Genomic DNA, 7,797 nt, shown 5'->3' with positions numbered 1-7,797 from the left:
CGGACAAGTGTAGGAGGCGCATAGAGCGCGTCTGAGAACGAGAAAACGCGTGGCTGAATGTTCTGGCGGCTCGTGGAGGCGCGTGAAACGTCGGATGATGATGAATCTGGTGGAGTTGGATTCGTCGTGAAGAGACGAAGGTTCTGGTGTTGTCCAATCTATAATTTAGATAAGGACGAGATATGCAACAATCTGCCAAACAGAAAAGGTGATGTAGACGAGATACACAGCAATCTGCCAAGCAAAAATGTGATGCAGCGGAAGAGGAGATTAGGAAAAACACCTATGCTCTGATACCATGTAAAATATGTTGAGAGAGTGATATTCAAAGAGTAAGTAAGCTTTGTGATTCGATATATATCAGAAACCAAAATAGAGGCTCCATTATATAGGAGCTGTGTTGAGCTGTGTTACAAACAGCATTATGATACAATGTAATATAATAATGAAAAGGACGCTAAAAGAAGACGGGCGACCGAAAGCAAGAACAAGAAAAGAAAAGGAAAAAAGAATCCTATCTAAAGCATCCTATCTATCTGAGCTAGCTGTATACATACATTAATATATTATGTTAACAACATATTATACTAACAATATGAATGAATCAAATAATTAATTAATTAATTAACAAATGAAGGCATTTCATGCCTATTTTGAGCTTAACGAAGTCTTCTCGCTTTAAGTACTGTCATGGATCATTCTTCGACAATATTTAGCATACATCTGCTTCTGCCCTACTCGATCTCCTTCAACCTCTAGCATGTTCATCATCACCGCACGCGAAGCATTCCTTACAAGCTCAGACCAATCCCTACATAAATCAAACAACAATCGATTAGAGGTGTTCAACGGTTAAAGCAAAAATATGTGGTAAAGTACATTCTTGATCTCCAAAGTACGTTTAGTTTTCGATATTTTAATTATGTCAATTTAATTCACAACATACTTACATTATAAAAAATTAAGGTTTTAGAGATTAAAGTTTAGGGACAAATTATTTTTTAAGGACCAAATATTTTTATTGCGAAAAGTGTTGTCATTATATTTTTAGCAATGAAAATTAGACATTAATGATGAATTATTATCCTTTTGGGTCCAAATTTTTTGTCTAAAAAAATAAATCATTTTGAGATCAAATTATTTTGTCTCTAAAAGTGTATTTATTAGTGACATTTTCAAAATGTTATCGTTAAAAGTCTTATTTTCTACTTTTCAGGACGACCTTTTAGCGACTATCCTCACGACTATAGAAATTGTTCCCTAAATGTCTTTTGCAATAAAATTTTCACTTTTAGAGACTAAAAACTTTGGTCTCTAAAACTCTTATATGTTGTAGTAATAAATAGGATATTTACATGTAGGTCCCAATAAGTTGACTTATTGTCTAATAGGTCTTATGAAAGAAATTTGTTATAAAAAAAGTCACTAATTGTAAGTTTTAGCGACAATTTATAAAAATCATGACTAAAAAAAGTCACTAATTGTCAATTTTTAACAACATATATAAAAAATTGTCACAAAAAAATTATTTTTAGCGACAATTTTACCAAGACTTATTTTCAATAGGACTTGATGAGAATTAAGTCTAACTATTAGGATATTGATAATTTACCCAATAAATATAGGTCAAATATAGTGTTAGTCACCAAAATATGTATTCTATCATTTCAATGTTATTTTTTATGCTGATATTTCAATTTAATCGCCAAATTATTCAATTAATTATGTTTAAATGGTTCCCTATTTTTGTCCAAATTGTCATTTAGAATTACCTAATTTGGACAAAAATACACAAAAACGGAACTGCGGCATTTAAACACGAATTAAATAAGATGGCTATTAAAATGATATAATTGAAATATCAGGTACTAAAATAAAATATAAAGCATATGTTAAAAAGAACAATCTATTCAATTAATCCTGCATATATAAATAATTTTATCATATAGATACATGTAACAGTAAAAAAGAGCAATATGATCGCTACAAAGAGAAGGTTGTGCTTACCCATTCGATGAATCAAATGTTAATCCAACAGTGTGCTTGGCCTCCTCAACCGCCTCCTTAAACCGAACCAGTTCCTTGGCAGGACAGCTTCCATTGTTGATAACCCGAAGCTCGGAAGGTTTTACATCAACAAAAATAGGTATAACCTTCTTCCTACACTCCATGATCATACTCAACTCATGCAAACAAAAATATGATTGACAATAATGTGGCGAAAACACCGCGATCCCAACCTTACAATCACGAATCGCCACATTGATCTTCTCAAACAACTTGTCCCCTGGCTTCATGCTCTTGCTGTCCAAAAATGGCCTCAGCTTCAGCCTAACCAACTCATCGTATATCAACCCTGAAACATTTTTGTTCGTATCGATCCGCCTATGGTTGATGAAGACATCACAGCAGCTAGGTTTAACGGTTCGGATATGATTCTGATAACGGAGAATTTGTCGGTACACAGCCTTGGATGATGATGAACTTTGCATGGCTCGTTAGAGAAGGGGTGTTTGGAAATTGATTTTTTTAATAATTTTTTATAAAAAAAATGTATAAACAAGTAAAGAGAATTATGTTATAATTTGTAATATTTTTTGGCTTTTTAATTAAAAACCAAGATTTCCAAACAATGCCTTAATATAATAAATAAATAAATAAAATTTCTTTAATATTTTGTACAATATTTGTAATTTGGTATCTGTATATATATGATGTTTATTGTAGTTGGAGAATGTGGGTTTAAGCGGGTATTTATAGTCTGAGATGATTTTGATTAATGACTGGAATGCAAATTGATTTTCCAGGAAAATGGAATTCAAATTGATTTTCCAGGAAAATGGAATTCAAATTGATTTTCCAGGAAAAGGGAATTCAAGTGATCAGATTCAGATTGGACTTTGAGAAAATTATACACTTTGGTATTTGAATTGAAAAGACAAGACGAAAAGAGTTAAAAACTTTGAATATTTTGACTCTCTAGGCGTTGTATGTGTTTAATCCTTCAATCACGCATCTTTTATTTTTATTTTTCCTTATGTCTGTTTGTTTTGAAATTTTCAAATACAGTTTTTTTAATTTTTATTACGTAGTATATTTTTAGCATTTTAATCAATTTTTTAGTATTTTTTAAATCCATTTTTAATCTAGATACACCTATAAAATTTATAAAAACGTCATTAAAAAATTCATTAAATAGAACAAAGTAGGAAAATGTACTAAATTTTTGTAATTTTTATATTCAATAAAGTTTTGAAATTTTTTTACATAAATTTCATACTTTTTAAGTATATTTAAATTAAATAAATCTAAAAATTAAAAGAATCACCAAAAATAAAATTAAAAAATCAGATTGAAAACTCAAAAAATATTTTTAAAAACTCCAAACCAGGTAATTTCCCATACATATATATCATTTAAAATAAAAATTACATACACATTGTACAGTTAGTGATATGTATTAGTTCATAGAAATTTACGACTTGAATTACAAGCGGTATAATAAATTCACAATAAATACAGCTCATTCAATTGGGAGTAATGTTAGAAATTTAAAAAATTCTATTAAAATTTTTATTAATTGTCTCACATGCATATGTGACCCACACAATATAGGACTCATATGAGTCTCACATCCATGTAAAGCATTTGGTAAAACTTTTGGTAGAATTTATGGAGTCTCTAGCATTTGTTCAATTGATAGGAGACTATTTCACGAGATGAGCTCATCTCCATACCTTCACCTCTATATGCATATCCATACCTATTTTGTGAAATCCAATTTGAATCTACATTGATATTTCAAATCGTCTATCTCGTCCCAAAATAAAGTCGTCTATGCAAAAATTGAATTCCATCGGACATTTATAAATATATAAACAAATCATATTTTATTTTATAAAATAAATAATTTAAGTTTATAATCATATTTGTCATTCATTTTATAAAACAAAATGTGATTTATTTACGTATTTATAGATGTTCAATGAAATTAATCTTTTATATGAATAACCTTTATTGTGAGAATTAAGAACTAGGCAGTTCAGATGATGAACACCCACAATTTGGCGTCATCTGTGGAAACTTAATAAGAATAGATGGCCAACATCCTATAAGGGGAACGATTGATTCTTGATTCTTGGTTCTTTGTTTTTGACGAGTAGACATTTGAGTCCTTGCTTCATGAAACTGACAAGTCATGATCTTGGTCGGAGGAGTATCTCTAACATGTCGTTTAGCCAACATGTTTGAAAATCAGACAATATAAGTACCATGCCGAGATAATAGAACCTAGGAAGCAATTATGAGACATAATTTTGAATTGTCCACGTGGCCTAAATACTTAGCCAATGTGTCATGTGGGTGATTCTAATTGGCCGATGTGTGGTCAAATCACATCTGAATTCGAAATATTCAGATGAGGGACTAGAGTTCTGGATGATGACAGAATCTCTATTTGTGTAAGATTTGACTCTTGAGATGATTGATCTTAATCCAAAGCGTAGGAGTCTTGGATAATTGATATCCTTGTAAAGGATAGAGTCCCGTGAAGTAAGACTTATAAGGAAAACTGGACATTGATTATTATAAAAGTAACCCACCACCGGGTAAAAGGTATGTGATTTATTTTGTAAGTTCTTAATTTGAATTGATATCTTGTGAGATAAGTAACTGATTTGATTGTTGGAATGTCCCCGAATAAACAAGTCATCGCGGTATTTCTTGTTTTCTTGTGCATAAGTGTTTACTTAATCTATTATGTTGTGTACTCTCCAGTTAAAGGAAAATGTTTGGTAGCTCAAATTTTTGTGGCTCAAATGGCTCAAATCTGTTAAAACGACGTCGTTTTACACTCAAAATCTGTCAAAACGACGTCGTTTTGGCAGATTTGAGCCATTTGAGCCACAAAAATTTGAGCTACCTAGCATTGTCGCCAATTAAATTTTCTATTTGATTGTACCCCACAAACAGCAGCAACTTCAAATTGCCAGAAACAAACAAGCTACTGCTACTTCAAATAAATTTTCTATTTGATTGTACCCCACAAACAGCGGCAACTTCAAATTGCCAGAAACAAACAAGCTACTGCAACTTCAAATGAACCACTTCCAAGCAGTTTTCGATGAATAGAGTTCCACAAATTTTACAATTAAATTCAACTTTCACACCCATCAAAAAAAATAAAAAATAAAAAAATTCAACTTTCAAATTTTTTTATTTTTTTTGGGGAGGTGTTTAATCTTTTTCTTGTTGACTATTTTTCTTATTTATTTTTAATTAGACATCCACAACCATAGAGTAATATCATATTTTTGTTACATTCTCAGACCCTATTTGGGAAGAGTTATTTTTTGTTAAAATAGTTAATAAAATAAAATGTCATATTCTACACATTAATCAATTATTTTTTCTCTCGCAACCCTCTATTAAAAAATAAAAAAAATCCATAAATCATCTCAAATGCAATATTTTTTCATCTCATAAAAGAACCAAAAAATCAAAAGCCAATTCAATTAGCCAAGTTTCCAAACGAGCTCAAAAGCCAATTCAATTAGCCAAGTTTCCAAACGAGCCCTCAGTGGTAGGTTTGTAGGGACCATAGCATCTGTGTAAATTTTTTAACAAATTATACTTATAACAATTTGTTTCTTGTGTTAATTTGATATCTGTAATTTTAATTGTATCAAATTTGTTCACTAATCTTTCATATTGTCTAAGTTAAGTTCAATTAATAAAACTTACGAAGAAATTGAACATAAATATGAAAAAAATGATCTATTTAAAACAAAATAAACAATTTTAAATTGGATATTAATCTTTCAATCAATTTGAAGATAGTGAATGAACTATTTTCACCATTAATTTCAATCCAGTTTCTAAAACCAAAGTTCGAATTGGATTAAATTGAGACAATTTTAAAAATTCAAAAATAAAATTGATACGTTAAAACTACAATGACCACGTTGACACAATAGAGAATTACAAGTATCAGAAGTGTAATTTGCCTTAATTTTATGTAAATTAGACTTTTAACTTTCACCATAAAAATTATAACTTTTGTTACAAGGTACAACTGCACATTACAACATTTCCTCACATTAAAACTATTATGTCTTTTTTTGGCATACGAGGTTTTTGGACTTTTTGGTTAAAATAATTACAAAAAGATAAAATAGGTTTTTTAGCCCAATAAGACAAAATATTACATTCAAGCTATAATCATTTCATTTTTTTTCTCACAAAAGTCAAAAAAATCAAAAAGTCTATCCTAAATAAGGCTTTTTAGCTCTAGGTTAAAATAACCAAAAAGTCAAAAAGTCAACTCACATCCCAAACGAAGCCAGACATAGTTTCAAATCCCATTCACAACAATGTATAAATGTTTTAGGAACTAAATTTTTTCATTCAAAAGAGAAAATTGTATTGTAAAAAACATTTAGAGACCACGGAAATTTTTTCAAAAAAATTATTTATCTTTTTTTTTTTTTTTTTATAACCGAGTGTCCGAGTCAGCTTATGCGTATTTCAACTAATTTCGGAATCTATGCAAAGCGCCTCTTTCACGTGGATTGGATAAATCTCAGGTAGAATCCGCAGGCGTGGCTCTAAGGAGTTGATAGCACCTAGTGGAAGTTGAGCCTGAAACATGGAAAGAGCACACTTCCAGGTTAGGGATGACAATCTGAAACCGGCTCGATGGGGACCCGATCGCCCGATCCCGAATATAACGGTTATTCCCCGAAAAATACCCCCGATGGGCTGGGGATGGTGATAAAAAATAAATCCCCGATAATTTTCGGGCCGGGGACGGGGATACATATTTCAGTCCTGGCCCCGGCCCCGAGCCCCGCCCCGTTTGTCCCCCGGATGATATATGTATTATATATATACTTTTTTATTCTCATCTCTATCTTTATTCATTTGATATATACTTTTTTATTCTCATCTTTGTTCATTTGATTTACTCTCTCTCTCTCTCTCCATTCCTCACATCTGTTTTCCAGGAAGAGTCTTCCTCTCCTCCACTCTCCCTCGCTCTTCTCTCCCATCTCTCTCTCCCTCGCACTCACTCACTCACCGTCTCTGATCTCTGTCATGCTCACCGTCTCTCATCTCTCTCTCCCTCTCACTCACTCACCATGAAGAAGCATCTGAAGCCATTGAAGAAGCATCTGAAACAAGCAGATCTATGATGGTTGAAGTAGATCTAAAATGATTGAAGCACATCTAAATGTTTTTTTTATAGATATAGATCTTAAACAAATTGATCTATGATTTTTTTTGAAAAATCAGGATCTTTATATATATATGGATTCAGATCTAATTTTTTTTTAACATATCTAAATGTTTTTTTTATAGATATAGATCTTTATATATATGGATTCAGATCTAATTTTCTTTTTTAACATATCTAAATGTTTTTTTCAGGATCTTTATATATATATATATATATAAATGTTTAGTAGATCTATAATTTTTTTTTGGATCCGTGTGTTGAATTTGTTGAATAGTGTGTTGGATTTAGATCATCATGATCTATGTTGATGTTGATTTTGTTTTTGTTTTTGTTTTTTTTTTTTTTGGCCGGGGAAATATCGAGGTCGGGGAAACCCGATCCCCGTTAGGGGACGGGGATGGGGACGGTAATAACTTCCCTATCGGGGATCGGGGCCGGGGACGGGGGGGTTTTTGCCATCGGGGATCGGGGACGGGGAGTGCGATCCCCGGCCCCATCCCGCCCCGTTGCCATTCCTAATCCAGGTCCCAAGCTACACCTACTAGGCCAACCCCTTGAGA

General features: G+C 31.9%; 1 pseudogene across 1 annotated transcript; it reads right to left on the bottom strand.

The window, feature by feature from the left end:
• Positions 1–477: 477 nt before the first annotated feature.
• Positions 478–2,492, bottom strand: LOC114318225 (putative 2' cyclic ADP-D-ribose synthase BdTIR pseudogene; annotated as a pseudogene). The gene is made up of 2 exons (XR_014341078.1): positions 2,008–2,492; positions 478–811 (listed from the first exon to the last, which is right to left on the bottom strand). The product of XR_014341078.1 is annotated as a putative 2' cyclic ADP-D-ribose synthase BdTIR pseudogene (transcript).
• Between the last annotated feature and the right edge of the window lie 5,305 nt (positions 2,493–7,797).

The sequence above is a fragment of the Camellia sinensis genome, chromosome 9, assembly GCF_055761805.1.
Source record: "Camellia sinensis isolate YWXY chromosome 9, ASM5576180v1, whole genome shotgun sequence".
Classification (NCBI taxonomy): domain Eukaryota; kingdom Viridiplantae; phylum Streptophyta; class Magnoliopsida; order Ericales; family Theaceae; genus Camellia; species Camellia sinensis.
Note: the sequence above shows the minus strand (reverse complement) of the source record. Positions and strands in the feature narration are given on the sequence as shown.